This window comes from Pleurodeles waltl, chromosome 7 (assembly GCF_031143425.1).
Source record: "Pleurodeles waltl isolate 20211129_DDA chromosome 7, aPleWal1.hap1.20221129, whole genome shotgun sequence".
NCBI classification, from domain to species: domain Eukaryota; kingdom Metazoa; phylum Chordata; class Amphibia; order Caudata; family Salamandridae; genus Pleurodeles; species Pleurodeles waltl.
In genome coordinates, this window is record NC_090446.1 from 807,742,587 (window position 1) to 807,759,391 (window position 16,805).

Genomic DNA, 16,805 nt, shown 5'->3' on the forward strand with positions numbered 1-16,805 from the left:
CAAAAACAAATCAGTGACCAATATAGCCACCTTTCTTTGCAAGGACACTCAAAAGCCTGCCATCCATGGATTCTGTCAGTGTTTTGATCTGTTCACCATCAACATTGCGTGCAGCAGCAACCACAGCCTCCCAGACACTGTTCAGAAAGGTGTACTGTTTTCCCTCCTTGTAAATCTCACATTTGATGATGGACCACAGGTTCTCAATGGGGTTCAGATCAGGTGAACAAGGAGGCCATGTCATTAGATTTCCTTCTTTTATACCCTTTCTTGCCAGCCACGCTGTGGAGTACTTGGACGCGTGTGATGGAGCATTGTCCTGCATGAAAATCATGTTTTTCTTGAAGGATGCAGACTTCTTCCTGTACCACTGCTTGAAGAAGGTGTCTACCAGGAACTGGCAGTAGGACTGGGAGTTGAGCTTGACTCCATCCTCAACCCGAAAAGGCCCCACAAGCTCATCTTTGATGATACCAGCCCAAACCAGTACTCCACCTCCACCTTGCTGGCGTCTGAGTCGGACTGGAGCTCTCTGCCCTTTACCAATCCAGCCACGGGCCCATCCATCTGGCCCATCAAGACTCACTCTCATTTCATCAGTCCATAAAACCTTAGAAAATCAGTCTTGAGATATTTCTTGGCCCAGTCTTGACGTTTCAGCTTGTGTGTCTTGTTCAGTGGTGGTCGTCTTTCAGCCTTTCTTACCTTGGCCATGTCTCTGAGTATTGCACACCTTGTGCTTTTGGGCACTCCAGTGATGTTGCAGCTCTGAAATATGGCCAAACTGGTGGCAAGTGGCATCGTGGCAGCTGCACGCTTGACTTTTCTCAGTTCATGGGCAGTTATTTTGCGCCTTGGTTTTTCCACACGCTTCTTGCGACCCTGTTGACTATTTTGAATGAAACGCTTGATTGTTCGATGATCACGCTTCAGAAGCTTTGCAATTTTAAGAGTGCTGCATCCCTCTGCAAGATATCTCACTATTTTGGACTTTTCTGAGCCTGTCAAGTCCTTCTTTTGACCCATTTTGCCAAAGGAAAGGAAGTTGCCTAATAATTATGCACACCTGATATAGGGTGGTGATGTCATTAGACCACACCCCTTCTCATTACAGAGATGCACATCACCTAATATGCTTAATTGGTAGTAGGCTTTCGAGCCTATACAGCTTGGAGTAAGACAACATGCATAAAGAGGATGATGTGGTCAAAATGCTCATTTGCCTAATAATTCTGCACTCCCTGTAGGTGTGAGGATTCATTTTGTGCTAAGAAAGAGAGCTAAATGCAACAGAACATGAAAAGCAAGCATGATTGGCCGCTCATGCTTGCTAAATGTGCCCTCGCTGTAGGATTTTCCCCCCAAATTACTCTTAACTATGCAAGCAGGAACAATTGCGTTATTATCGGTAATTTGCATTAATGACTAACACAGAATTACTGAAATTACTCTGAATATTCTGACATAATTGAAATTCTGTCAGGGTCTAATCAAAAGTATGTTAGTCGCAGAACGTAATTAGGCTCCAGGGATCCCATCCCCCTGGGCCAAAATATAAACAAAAGGGGAAGGGTCCGTGCCGACCACACCCTGAGTCCTTAAAATACCCTGAGGGCTCCATCTCCTGGGTCTGGCTCACTCATTCTGTCCTGGGGAGCCCACCCCAGGGGAATAGTAGTTTCCCCGCCCATACTACCATAGGCAGAGAAACATATGTTTGCTCGAGCCTGCCAGAAGCATTTTTGAATCTCTTGCCAAACCGGAGCAAATATGGAAGCCTGCTCCTAGCCAGCAGGAGATTTATACATGCTCCCTCTGGCTGGGAGTAGATTTCTCTTCTGTTTCTCTGCCTGAAGTCTTGTGGGCAAGGAAACCAAACACGTATTGCTCCTGCCCAGAGGGAGCAAGCAGAAAACAGCTGCTCTCTCAAGGCAGGAGCAATGCTAGCTCCAGCACCTGTGGGTAGCCGGCTGGACTGTGTGAGCCCTGGGGTTCCCCTTGCGACCCCCAACGTGTTGCTTGTGGGTATTCGGGTGGGCACTGGAGAACCTACCTATTATAAAGAGAGGTCCCAGAGGACTGTGTCACCTGGGGCCAAGAAGGCTTGTGGAGGGGGGAGCACAGCCCTCTCCCCTTTTAGATGAGGTACGTCCAGGGGAAGGGGGTCCTTAGGCCTATAAAGGCTTGGGGAGGAGACCAAGAGGCCTTCCTCCCCTATTTAACAAAATACAACCAGAATGATGGTGCCCCTGGGGCCTGATAAGGCTTGATGTGGGGTGCTGTGCCATCCTCCTCCCCTTTTAAATATGATACAGCCAATGATGATGATTTGGCCCTTGAGAATGGGGTCCCTGAGGCCTGAAAGACAATTCTACGCCATGCTCACCAAAAGGCTGTGAGGAGAGTGGTGTTGGTTGCCTCTGGGAAGGTGGGCCACAGGCCCTGTGGCCAACTTCTTGCACCATACATCATGAGGTTGTCTGCCTGCAGGGTATCAGAAGCAGGCCAGGCCCTATGACCAAACCCCTGCTGCGTCAGCCATGCGAGAAAGGGGGTTAAAATTCACTCAAAATCCAGAGGGTAAAGTAATGTTATTATTAAGTGAAATGTTCAGTAACAATGTTGTGTTTTAAACTCACAAAAACACAGAAAATCACCAGTTATAATTATCTCAAGTAACTGTAACTCGTGCCTTAGGGTAATTATACCTCGCACCCTTACTATTCACTGATAATTACTCTTCATATTATATCACTCATGACATCTGCTATGACATCATATATAGTATCACTGCAACATTTGCAATTAAATTAATGATGAGAAAACAGCATGGCAGGGGCACAAGGTATAGTTACCTTAGGTTATGAGTTATAGTTACTTAAGATATCTATAACTATAATTGGTGAATTTGTGTGTTTTTTTAGATTAAAACATTACATTGTTATTTAACTTTTCACCAACATAACATTACTTTAACCTTTGCTTTTCTTCAGTGACTATGTATATATTCTACATGGGATTCTGTAATTCCAGTATAAACAGCAGTCCCTAATTTCTTTATAATCAGTGACTTGAAAAGATGTCAGAACTCAACTATTAGAAGGTTGTTACAGTTGAGTTCTGATTTCACAATGCCTGCTGCCAGAGCCAGCTGCCGAGGTGAAAGACAGGTCATGTCACAAAGCATAATTAAAGCAGCAATTTAAAGCAACAAACAGAATGTTGCTTTTCTTTCTTTTGCTCTATTTTAATAGCTTACAATAACAAGCAAAGAGAATATATTTATTTCTTGCACCCCTTAGGTAGAGAAAAGCTAGAATCTTTCCTCATGCTTCTACACATTCCGAGCTATTGCAGCTTTTTTTATACTGGCTTGTACTGAACTGTCTCTAATACCCCTTTGCGACAAATATCTAATAGGTTTTTGATGTGTTTACTTTTACACTAGAAGTTTTATTTTTATTCTTCATGGTTGCAAACCAGTTCATATGAAAGACCAAGCACCAAGGCTTTAAGAATTTTTTGGGAAATTTGATGGGGTGACCATGTATTATATAGGATAAAGTACCCCTTGGCATTCATGATAAGGAGGTTGCAAGCCCACTCAAAGTTCCTCGACCTTTGGTCTTATTCCCACTAATGGTTATGGAACTCAGGAGTTACATTAAAATGATAATACTGGGGCATTTATATATATATATATATATATATATATATATATATATATATATATATATATATAAATTACACACACATATATATCTATACACACATATATTTGTATATAAACCAACCAAGAAAATAATTGCCGCACTCCTGGATTTCCTTCTTTAACAAATTTATTGAAAATGGGGGTCACCCCAACATGATTCCTACAACTATGCCAATATACTGTATATATATAAGAGGTCCGCAATTAGGCATTCCGGATCATGTAGTTGCATATTGTGCTTGCAAGACAAAATGAACCAAAAACTTTACAAATGCACATATCACCGCAACATGTGCACAAATGATTAACATGTCCACTGTTAACCATGTTTTGAATTGTGTTACAATGCGCATAGTAACATGACTATAATGTATTAATATGTTTAAATAAAGTGTTGCACGAGATGATTAGAACTATCGCAAACCATCATCATAGTTAATGATGTATGCATTTTTTAAGTTTTACTTAAAGCTCGGTTCAATGTTTGACTCATTATGGCTTCCTAGCACAATATGCAACTACATGGGCCTATACGAATGATCAAGTTGTTTGGGAGACTGTCAAAAGGACAAAATTGATTGATTAAGATTATAAATTATCTAGGATCATTATGTTTCAGAATAAGATATTCTTTGTATTAGTTAACTGCTACACAGTCATTTCGTAATAGCAATAGGTAGAAAATCAATTAAGAGGTTACATTTATATTTAATATAACACATTTCCATAGTAACCATGGGACATATATATTAAAAATCACACAGCATCCCAAGTTCCCTTTGCTATGCTGCATGATAACGAAAGGGCAGGAATGCACTGTACCTGACATTGTATGGCACATTTCTGTCTTTTTCCTGTGCAAGCAGGATTGTTTTTGAGCAGAAAGGGCCACCTTCCTGCACAAAAACAATCCCGAGAGGCATTTTCCTCCTTTTATGTGTGCTGCAGAAAGCAGCACACATAGAAAAAGGAGGTAACACGAAGAAATCAAGATATTTGTCCGCAAGAGCAATGCAACTCTTTGATAAATATGCCCCCATGTTACCAACTACTAAAGTCTTCCCTGGCATCCATGTATACCCTGGTGTCTATTTCATACACAGCTACTGTGCTTCCCTTAAGTCAGCATGCACTTCATAAGTCTATCTTCCATCTACATGTGTCTTAATCATGTCCATGTCTTCCCTATAATTGTCTTTTTTCTAGAATCTGTTGGGCATATTTATACTTGTTTTGCGCCAAATTTGCGTCATTGTTTTTTACGCAAATTCGATGCAAAACTAACTCCATATTTATACTTTGGCGCTAGACCCATCTAGCGCCTAAGTTATGGAGTTAAAGTCATTTTTTGGATGTAGAAACTTACCTTGCGTCAATGAGATGCAAGGTAGGCGTTCCCGTGCCACAAATGACTCTATGGCCTTAGTGCCATATTTATCCCCTGTGCTAAAATCATGCACTGGGGGGCGGTCAAATAATTGTGCAAAGCTTGCTTTGCACCATTATGTAACACCTGGTTCAGGGCAGGCGTTAGGGGACCTGTGGGCCTATTTTCATGGAGGAACACCATGGAATAAACCCACAGGTGCCCTCCCCAGGCCCCAGGGACACCACCACCCGCACCAGAGGGACAGCGGAGGATGGGTGAACCACCATCCCAGGTAAGTATAGGTAAGTACAGGTAAGTATTTTCTTTTTTTAAGTGCCATTGGGGGCCCTGAAATGGGCCCCCCTACATGGCACTGGGTGCAATGTCCATGCCCAGGGGACCCTGGTCCCCTGTGCTGGCCATTGGGGTGGTGTGCATGACTCCTGCCTTTTCTAAGACAGGAGCCATGAGGTAGGAAACTTTTATAGGGGACAATGGTTAACATGTAAAGTAGTGAGAAAGTATCACCAAGAGCTATCATAGTGAAGTTTTCTACACCTGGGAGGTGAAATGATGAAATGTGTAAACCTCAACTACAACATTCAGCTTACATGTTCAAATAATACATGGCGATTGTATGGTCTCGTTCCATCATGATCCTCTCAAATGTTATCAAAATAAGGTCTACATATATTTCCTTCAGCTACAACACCACATTGTCCCTTTGAGACAAGGTTCATTTATTTTACAACTGATTCATGTGGGCTTCCATTAGTATTAATGACTGAAGAGGACGATGCTGCAGGAATGATAGTCCTTTCACCTTGCTTGTAAGTGATGAGTGATTAATTCAGTGTATCTTCCCAGCTCCCCGACAGCTGACATTACTGAGTATCCGGTAAAGCCACATTGATGCACTAAAAATATTGGATGATTTGTTTTGCCCAGGAACAGAATATTTCTACACAGTCAGGATATGTCCAACAGCAGGTTTTCAAATAGGAAAAAAAACAGATTTCTATTTATGTTTTTTCTGTGGAAGATACACTCTTGAGACCTTTATGATCAATGCAACTCCCAATGCTCACTTCTCTAAACTGCATTGGATATAAATTTGGTGTGAACGATAACAAATCCCAGGTGTTGGGGGACTTCACAGTTTGACTATATCAAATAACTTACTGGTAAGATCTTGCATTTAGGAATTAATAGTCCAATTATGAATAGATAAACATTTTTACTTCTGAAATAAGCCACCATTCGTGCTAGGAGGGCAATTTCAGATCGCTCAGGTATACTCTTAATTAGTAGGGTTGATGCCTTCCTGCAAATCTCAAGAATGTCAGGTGTTTCATGGCAAAGGTTGTTGAAAGAAAAATGTATCTATATCTAAAGGCATTTCTCTTGGGTAGGTGGTGGTGTTTCCCCTGCAGCCGCTGGTTCTCCTGCAAGATGGTAAGTACCTAGCCCATCCTGTTCTGCGATTTATGGTAGGCTCCAAAGACATGCGTGAGTGCCTCCTGGGAAGTCCGTTCACTAGATTGGGCCTCCCGTTGCCACAGAGCTAACCTCCCACTGGCCCTGGCCCCCTGTGCCTGTGTTCCCTGAACTGTGTGCCCACTCCCACTAACATCGTATTGCCTGTGTGGTGTTGACTCGGGTCCCTACACAGGTGGACACACTGTTGATCGATGTGTCCTGGAGACAGAGGTTTGGGGACGCTGGGTGGCTGCTGTTGTATTGGAGTCGGATGGGGGGGGCCCTGTGGTGGACTGGGTGTTGGCTGTGGTACCCGAATGACCAGTGGTCCCAGATGGGCCAGAGAGATCATCCAGATCGAGACATCCAGAGTTGCTGTCATCACTGAGAACTTCTTCTGTTCATTGTCAGTTATATATTCAGCATTTCTGGCTTTCCCTATGGAATGGGTGTTGTCCTTCCACCTTTGGTTAGTGTACGGTGATGGATTGTGGGATTGGTAGTGCTACATGCTACTCATGCGTTACTGTTTTGTGTGCGTGCAGAGCTGGGAGGGGTGTGCTTGCAGTGGGCAAGGCATGCAGGGGTTCACACTTGAGGGTGGTAATGGGGGTGGTTCTCAGTACGGGATGGAGTGGGGTGAAGAGAGTCAGGGTGAGGAGGTGACATGCAGCTATTGGTGGTAGTGGGGTAGTAATGTTGACTTACCAGTGTCCAGCACCTCCAGTGATCCAGTGGGGCCCTCTGGATGCAGGATAGCCAAGACTTTCTCCTCCCATGCTGTAAACTGTGGGGGAGGAGGTGGGGGTCCACCACCAGTCTTCTTAATGGCAAATTGGTGCCTAGAGTCTACTGCACGCCCTTCCCCCGTCAGTCATTCCCCCTCTTGCAAATGCCCTCCCTTGTGCGTGGATAGGCTCCCTCGGAGTTCACCTTGACCACAATCCTCCGCCATAGCTCCATCTTCCTGGCAATGGATATCTGCTGGATCTGTGCACCGAACAACTGTGGCTCTACCCTGACAATTTCTTCCACCATGACTCGTAACTCCGCATCAGTGAAATGGGGGTTCTTTTGTGGGGAAATGCCTATTGTGTAGTGTATGTCTTGTGCAGAGGATGTTAGGTGTTAAGGTATGGTGTGTGGTGTGTGATGCGTAACGGGTGTATTGGTGGGTGTGATTTGTGTGTACAGTTCTAGGAAGATATGTGGGCTGGCAACGTGTTGTAGTCTTTTCAAGTTTGCAAAGAAATGTAGTTTGTGTGGGGCTGTGTTTTATAGTGTTGTTGGTGGCTGTGTACGATGGGTGTATATGTGTCAGGTGTGTTTTTTTCAATCTGGCCAATGTTGGCCTCTGTTGGTGTAGAGTGGCCAATTCGACTGCGGCGGTCTGCACTGCCAGTGGCTGACCACCATTGTGTGTCCACTGTGGTGATTCGTGGTTCATAATTTGGAGAGCGGTGTGTTGCAGGCGTAGCGGGGAGGGTGGTGGGTCCGACAATGTTTTGCCTCTGTAGTTCTGGCGGAGTTGTTGTTGTGGCTGCTTTCTGTCGTTTTTTTGCTTGAGTGTCATAATGTGGCGGGCATATTACCACCTCAGCGTCGGTCTGTTGGCGGCCGTCACCACAGCTGTCTTTGGAAAAGACCACCAGTGTCATAATGAGGGCCTAAGTCTACACCCTGAGATTGTACAATCTCTGCTAATGGCTGAACATACAAATTAAAAGGGTGGAACTCAGCGATGAGCCTTGAGGGACCCCATGTTGTGGAGAGTGAATGGAAGAGTAAAAGGAGTTTTCACACACCTTGCTCCTGTCCCCTTGAAAAGGTTTCAGACATCTAATCGAGTCTCCTGAGATTCCTACTTCCTGCATTCTCTGAATGAGAAGTGGGTGTGACACCATATCAAAGGCAGCACCATGATCCAGCATTATCATAGCTGCAGAGTCTCCTTGATCTAAAATAACACAAATTCCCTCCGTTGCAGCAAGTAATGATGTCTCTGTGCTGCTGCCTATTCTGGGTGAAGCCCATTGGTGAAGCCTTAAGTAGAAACCCCCAGACTCCTTGCAAAAACCCTTGAGATGTTGCACTGTGTACTGCTCCAATTGGGACAACTCCAATTCCGGTTTTGCAGGTCCAGATGCGGGGGCAGCTATAGGACCTCCAGTCAGAGACATGATTTTTAGAAAATGCCATCAGGGAGAATTGAAAAATGAAAATGTCGATTGAGGTGAGTAGGGGAAAAAATGATGCCACAAGACAATTGATGTGATCTAAATATGGATAGTAGTGTACAACAAACACAAGTCCAGTCCTCACTGCTGATCACCAATGTTAAAACCTCGGTCTCTAGTTGGTAGCAGTATGTATCCTGTCCAAGTAGAGACCACAATCCTAGTCAGGGTAAGTCAGTTACACTTGCAAAACTAAACTGCACTCACCCTCTGATAGCTTTGCACAGATCAGTCAGGCTTAACCTAAGAGGCAATGTATCAAGTATTTATGCAGCACTTGAATTACAGTAACACAGTGAAGACACCACAAATAGACTCCACACCAGTTTTGGAAAATAGGGAATATTTAAATGATTAAACCTAGACCCAAATGACAAGAATCCAATTACTTTTGCATAGGTTATCATGGTTAAGGCGTAGTAGTGAAACTCAAAGTACTTAAAAAGATGAGAATTCTCCCTTTCAGGGAGTTATGGTAAGTTCTCTTTAGAGGAGTACTAGAAAATCACTTGTAATCAAAGTTCTGATGAAGTCCCGACTAGAATACTTTGCAGGGGATCTCGGCTTCCCTGGCCCTTTGACATTGGAAGCAACTGTGGGGCAAAATCACACAACAGGCAGCCCAGAGCTGCGGCATGGGGTCTTGCTGGGTATGAACACACAGTGGATGAGCAGTCAGCCCACTTCCCTTACTCACAGTACCTTGTCGGTGTCTGGACGGCTGTATGACGATGTCCTCATTCCCGGCGGCTGGATCGGACACAGCGCAGGGATGCAGAATGTTGGGCCATGATTGACACATGCATAGCTTGGTGAATGAAGAAGCACTACACGCACTGTCTTTGGTGAATGAAGAAGCGCTACCAATGCTGGCTTGACAAACAAAGCATCGATTGGCATGCTCTAACTTTGGTGAATGAAGAAGCGCTCAACATGTGCTGACCTTGGTGAATGGAGAAGAGCGTGACGCACTGACTTTGGTGTAAAGAAAAGCGCTTGACACGTCCTGACTTTGGTGAATAGAGAAGCGCTCGACATGCGCTGAGTTTGGTGAACAAAGAAGCACTCAACATGTATTGGTCAGAGGAAGCGTGTCACGCACTCAAAGCAGTCAGATGAACTGTTCCTCATTGAGATTCACCGCTACCCGACTCACGGGTGACAGAGTCCTTCAGTAATAATGCCCTAGGACTTCGTTGCTTACTTTCTTTTAAGGCAATCCCAATGTAACCTATGGGAGAGACAGTCCTTGCAACAGGGAAAACAAGTTTAAAACTGGTCACTGCTTGGACAAGTTTAACTAAATAGTACATGCCCAACTTTTTTAAATACACTGCACCCTGCCTTTGGAGCGAACCAGGGCCTACCTCAGGGGTGACATACATGTAATGAAAATTAATGGTTGGGCCTGGCAAGTGTGTACACTTACCAGGTCAAAATGGAAGTTTAAAACTGCATCTACAGGTAGGCCTGAGACAGGTTTAAAATGCTAATGTAGTGGGTGGCACAATCAGTGCTGCAGGCCCTTTAGTAGCATTTAATTTACAGGCCTTGGGCGCACATAGTGCACTTTACTAGGGACTTACAAGTAAATTAAATATGCTGGGTTCTACGCACCATTCCAGAGAAAGAGACCTGCCAGTACAGAGTCTCGCAGTCAGGCTGGTATAAAGGAGCTGTAGCGCCTTGAGACCCGCACGGGTGAGTAGCGCGCTTTATAAATGTTAATGATTTGATTTGATTTGATTTACCCATTTAAAGATTTTCGGGCTAAATCCCATCAGGGACAACACCTCAAACATGTAGTCCCATCTGAGAGAATCAAATGCCTTCTCAATGTCTAGAGCCACTAGGGCTCTACCCCACTGAGCATCTCACAGGGAGATCAGGGCATGCCTAAGGTACCACAGGTTCATCATAGTGGTCCACCCTAGAATTAACCTGCGTTGATCCTAAGTATTTCTATCCTGGGCAAAATTATGTTGACGATAACCAGAGAGAGGGCCTTTGTATCTCCATTTTAGCATGGAGAAGGGCCTATATGAGGCCATTTCTGGAGGGTCCTTATCAGGCTTGGGGACCATAATAATTATGGCTTTTGGCATGGTTGCAGGGAAACTGCCACTGAAAAAGATTTCCAGATATACCTCAGGAGCCTGTCTGTGAGGTTGTCAGCATAAACCTGATGGATGGCTATCTGACCCTGGCCGCTTCCCCGTGGCTAGGCCATTGGTAGCAGCCAACACCTTCTCATGAGTGAGATCATTTTCCAGCCCTGCTTTGTCTGGTGCTGGGAGTCTGGGTATGGGGAGATGAGTCAGAAAATCCAGGTTCTCTATGTGAGGTACGCTAGGCTGTCTTATATAGAGATTTGCGAGATAGGCCGACACAGCTGCATTTATACCTGATTGCGTGACTGCTCTTGTCTCATTCGGTTTATTTAAAGATAAAATGAAGTAACCACCCATACTTGATCCCCACAGCATGCAGCTGCTGTCTATATTCTACCAGGATGTGTTTCCCACAGGGCTACAATTTCATTATAAAGCATTAGAAGAGGGTCCAATGGGGCGGCAGTCTGCCCTGCTTTGGGTCTGCAGTTCTGCCAGCTGCATCTCTTTTTGCATTAGCTCACGCTTCAGTTGTCCTCGAATACTATAAAATTTGGATAGGCAGTCACCTCTCAACACTGCCTCCAGGGCTTCCACTCAGCGCCCATGTATCTGTGAATCCCCAGTTATGCTCCAAATAATCCCCTAGAGCTATCTTAACATCCTTCTGCTCCTCTGGGAGCAAACCCCCACGGGGGGACTGGCCATCTCTGCCACCGCGGACCTATGTCACAGACAGTGGCGCATGGTCCGAGAGGAATCTGGTTAAATACTGGGCACTGTGTATGCTGGTGCCAAGGTCTCAGGTCACCAATATTTGGTCCAGTCTACTATGGGCCTGATTCTAACTTTGGAGGACGGTGTTAAACCGTCCCAAAAGTGGCGGATATACCACCTACCGTATTACGAGTTCCATAGGATATAATGGACTCGTAATACGGTAGGTGGTATATCCGCCACTTTTGGGACGGTTTAACACCGTCCTCCAAAGTTAGAATCAGGCCCTATGGCCCTCATTCTGACCTTGGCGGGCGGCGGAGGCCGCCCGCCAAAGTCCCGCCGTCAGGTTACCGTTCCGCGGTCGAAAGACCGCGGCGGTAATTCTGACTTTCCCGCTGGGCTGGCGGGCGGTCTCCTTCAGACCGCCAGCCAGCCCAGCGGGAAAGAGGCTTCCACGATGAAGCCGGCTCGGAATCGAGCCGGCGGAGTGGAAGCTGTGCGACGGGTGCAGTTGCACCCGTCGCGTATTTCACTGTCTGCGCAGCAGACAGTGAAATACATGTAGGGGCCCTCTTACGGGGGCCCCTGCAATGCCCATGCCAGTGGCATGGGCACTGCAGGGGCCCCCAGGGGCCCCGCGACCCCCCCTACCGCCATCCGGATCTCGGCGGTCCGACCGCCGGGATCTGGATGGCGGTAGGGGGGGTCAGAATCCCCGCGGCGGTGCAGCAAGCTGCGCCGCCGCGGAGGATTCAATGGGGCCGCGGTACACTGGCGGGACCCCGCCAGTGGTGCCGGTCCGACCGCGGCTTTACCGCCGCGGTCGGAATCCCCATTGGAGCACCGCCGGCTTGTCGGCGGTGCTCCCGCGGTCCTCCGCCCTGGCGGTCAAAGACCGCCAGGGTCAGAATGAGGGCCTATGTGTACTGTGTTGCTAAATGGCAGGAATACTGTGTATGTGTGGGATAAAGCGTGTGCAATATATCTATACACCCCTACCTAGTCATCACCTCAACTAGCATGGTTGTCATCCCTGGTTTTGGGTTCTGTCGAGGGGGACACCTATCCAGACTCCTGCCCAGTACACAAAAGTCACCCCAAACAGATGAGCAGGAGTTTATATACAGGAGTAAGAGTTCCAGTAAGGCCCAGTAACATGTTTTGTCGTTCATGTTGGTTGCGATGGGGCTCAGGAAGCATATCTCCATGCCATCCAGCAGGCCATATAGGAACATAAAGCGGCCCTCCATAACCACATGAAAATAACAATGCTGGAAGGACACACCCAGTGGCAACAAAATTACAGTGCCCCTTGTGTCGGAGGAATATGTTGAGGAGTACATCTGACTCCTCCATTTCTTTTTCAGTGTGTGCGCTTCCTCGTCAGTCAAATGTGTGTCTTGCAACATGTTAACACGAATGTCATGTCCGAGGAAGTATGTCTGCACCTTGTGAGGCCTCTGACATTCCAGGTCGCTATATGTAGCGCATCAGTACTGTCAGTAGCCATTGTATTGATGTGGCATGGTTGTTCCTTGTCCCTCAAAGTCACCCTGAGTAATTGAGAGGGAGTCGAGTAAGTCTGGATATGGTGTCAAGGCCCTCCATCGTCATCCCAAGTGTGTACCCCCCCAGTGTACATGTTTCCCTCTCCCTGTATGAACACCCCCTAAACTCAAGAATGGTGCTTCCTCATGTTTCAGCCAAACTCTGCGATATTGCAGCAGTTGAATGATAAATACTAATTGCCAAACACTCAAGCTGTAGGCAGTCACATGACCTCTGTGTCTAGCCAGCAAGAACCCGCCAATCACACAGTTTAGATTCTACCCAAATCCTTACCAACTATGGGGGTCATTTTGATTTTGGCAGTATGCGTCGCCGCCAACCGTGCTGGCGGTCAACAGAAGACCGCCAATAGCGGCGGCCGGCATTCCGCCAAATAATGATGCATGGAGCCTCACCGCCATTGATGGCGGTGAGGGCTCCCATGTGCCATGCTAGTGGTCGGTGGCGGGGGGGATGCTGCTCCACCCTCACCGCCACATCAGTCCAGACACCGTCACGCCTATGATGATACATTCATAGGCGTGGTGGTGTATGGAGAGGCGGCGATGGTGGCGGAGCAGCATGCAGGGAGCCCATTCCCTCTCGGATGTGTGTGTGTGAGTGTGCAAGAGTGTATGTGTGGCGGGATGTGTGTCTGAGTGTATGTATATGTGTGTGCATGTAGGTTGTGGGGAGTTAGGGTTTGCACTCCCCAGACAGGGGTGTCAGTGGGCTCAGCTCATGTCTGGGACAAGCTATCCCAGCAAGAATCAGCCAGCGGGAACACAGGCGTCCAGAGAATTAGGCTGGACATCTAGCGGAGCTCGTATTTTGAGCATCCGATAAGCCATCTTGTTCGGCCACACCAGTGTCTCATGATAAATAAAACAGCTCTTATACAATGTTATACATGGGTCAAAGACTTCATGGGAGATACAAAATCTTGACAGAAGAAAGAAATGATATTCAATTATTCCAATAGCAATAAAACCATGAAAAGTAACACCTGATATCTGTATCATGTAACCAGGTGTAAGATCAGACACTCCCTAACAGGTTCCCAGATTCTCTTCAACTGCCTACATCTCTGGTTAGTTTCTATAACTGCCACTTCCAGTCCGCACAGGTATACAAACTCCTGCCACCATGTGGAAGGATAACAGGGATCTTTTGTAAGCCATGCATGGGCAATGAGCTGCCGTGCAGTAGTTATAGCAACAAAAAAAAGCATTTGCAATGTAATGGGTCTCGCATTTGCTCGAGTTAAAGCTATTAGCGTTATAAAGTCATAACTGGACTTTTCTTGGCACATAAACTGAAAATTAAAAGTAAAACAGTTTCCCATAAGCAAGTAGATTCATAGCGCCACAGCCGCCACGAGCATCAGCATTGAGACACATAAAAGAGAAAAGAAGTTTGCTCCAAGTCAAACTATTGCCAAAAGTGCAATTAGCCATGTAACAGGGGCGATGGCCAAGGCGGTAACAAAACCTCCCCAAGGAAGGACAAATGTAAACCATTTACCAATGTCATCAAAGGATTTTTGAAGGGCAAGCATACGAACGAGTGGTAGTGATGGCCGTGAGGTGGGTGTTGTTAAAAGCCCAGATACATACCAACACTTCGGAAAAGCACCTATGGTCGACCCAGAAAACACCACTTTGGCTGGAGCACAGGATGCATGACCTAATATGATGATTTTTGGTTCGGGGTGAGTACGTCCTCAATAATCGAAGATGTTATCAAAGTATGGAATAATACTATCGCAAGATATCTGTTATTCTGCCTGCGATTTACTACAGCCCCACTGATATAATTTATATGGTGTATAATACTATGTATAATATAAATAGTGAAGTGATATAAATAACAAACTAGTGAAAGGCTTTGGCAAAGTGTTTCTTGAGTCAAGAATTTGTGCATGTTATTTCTATATAAGTGGAATTCTGATAATGAGATCTGAAGACCAACTAGGTGATTATGCTTCGAATTATTCATCAGCTTGTAATAGTTCATCAGAATGTCATAGAAGGTGTGCATATATCCATCTCCCAGTACTTCAGCAAAGCTTTGCAGGAAGTCATTGTTAGACAAACTTATAACAGTCGGTCAGAGATGGCAGAGGAATTCCCTTAGCTGCAAAAAAAAGAAAATAAAATTTTGGGGATACCAAATTCTTTGCTCAGCTTCAGAAGGGACATCAGATTTCCATTCCTAAAACGTTGACTCAAGGCCAAACATTGGGAACCCTATAAACAGCTAGCAAAACTCTTTTGAGAAGATGCACGTAAATTGGGTTAATTGATAAAACATCAGTATCTTGCAGATTGAACAAATAACCAGCCAAACCTTATGGTAGACAAAAGGAGATTAAAAGAGTGTGTGTTTCAAACAGAAATTGTCTAGCAATTCTTTAGCAGGTGAAATTGTTTGTGGAAAGACCTGGTACTCCGGAAGTAAGTCAGCGATGTCCCATTTATGGGGCCCAATAACCGCCGAAAGTCTAAATATGAATGAAGAGATATAGGCGGTCATTCTGACCCTGGCGGTAAAAACCGCCAGGGCCGTGGTCCGCGGGAGCACCGCCAACAGGCAGGCGGTGCTCCTTTGGGCATTCTGACCACGGCGGTACAGCCGCGGCCAGAAACGGAAAGTCGGCGGTCTCCCGCCGGCTTTCCGCTGCCCAGGGGAATCCTCCATGGCGGCGCAGCTTGCTGCGCGGCCATGGGGATTCCGACCCCCATACCGCCATCCTGTTCCTGGCGGTTTAGGCCACCAGGAACAGGATGCCGGTATGGGGTGTCGTGGGGCCCCCGTAAGAGGGCCCCACTTAGAATTTCAGTGTCTGCTTAGCAGACACTGAAATTCGCGACGGGTGCTACTGCACCCGTCGCACCCCTTCCACTCCGCCGGCTCCATTCGGAGCCGGCTTCCTCGTGGAAGGGTGTTTCCCGCTGGGCTGGCGGGCGGCCTTTTGGCGGTCGCCCGCCAGCCCAGTGGGAAACCCAGAATGACCGCCGCGGTCTTTTGACCGCGGTACGGTCTTCTGGCGGTTCCCGCTTGGCGGGCGGCGGGCACCCCCATAATAATTCCAGAGCAATGGGAGTGCCACTCCACCCCTTACCCCCTCTCCCTCCACATTATGAAGAACTAGGAGATAACATACAGTGCATACAGGTGTTTTGTAATGACAAATACATTTTTGCCAGATTTTTTCTGCATTGTTCATAAAATCTTTACAGAAATATGAAGGGATAGAACTAAATAAGATAAAGAAACCAGAACAAAATGACCATTTGATGACATTGCATCTGCCTATTCAACCAAGTTGCAACCCATCCCATTTTAAAAAAATGGGAAGACACTACCTGTACAAGGCATCATAATTCAGAGAGATAATGGTTTCCATGTTCAATGAAATAAAAATGCTGATAGATTTGACTGTTGTGCCATGTAAGGCAGCAGGAATTGCTGGACAGACATTTGCTAGAATTTCCGTCCTGTTACTGTTCAATTTGTATCTCAAAACTAGTCTGAAAGCAGAGCCTTCATTGGGGATGACTTTGATATAGCAATATTGTCAGCATATGCTAACAGCTTATATTATAATGGATCTAAATAAAGAGCAA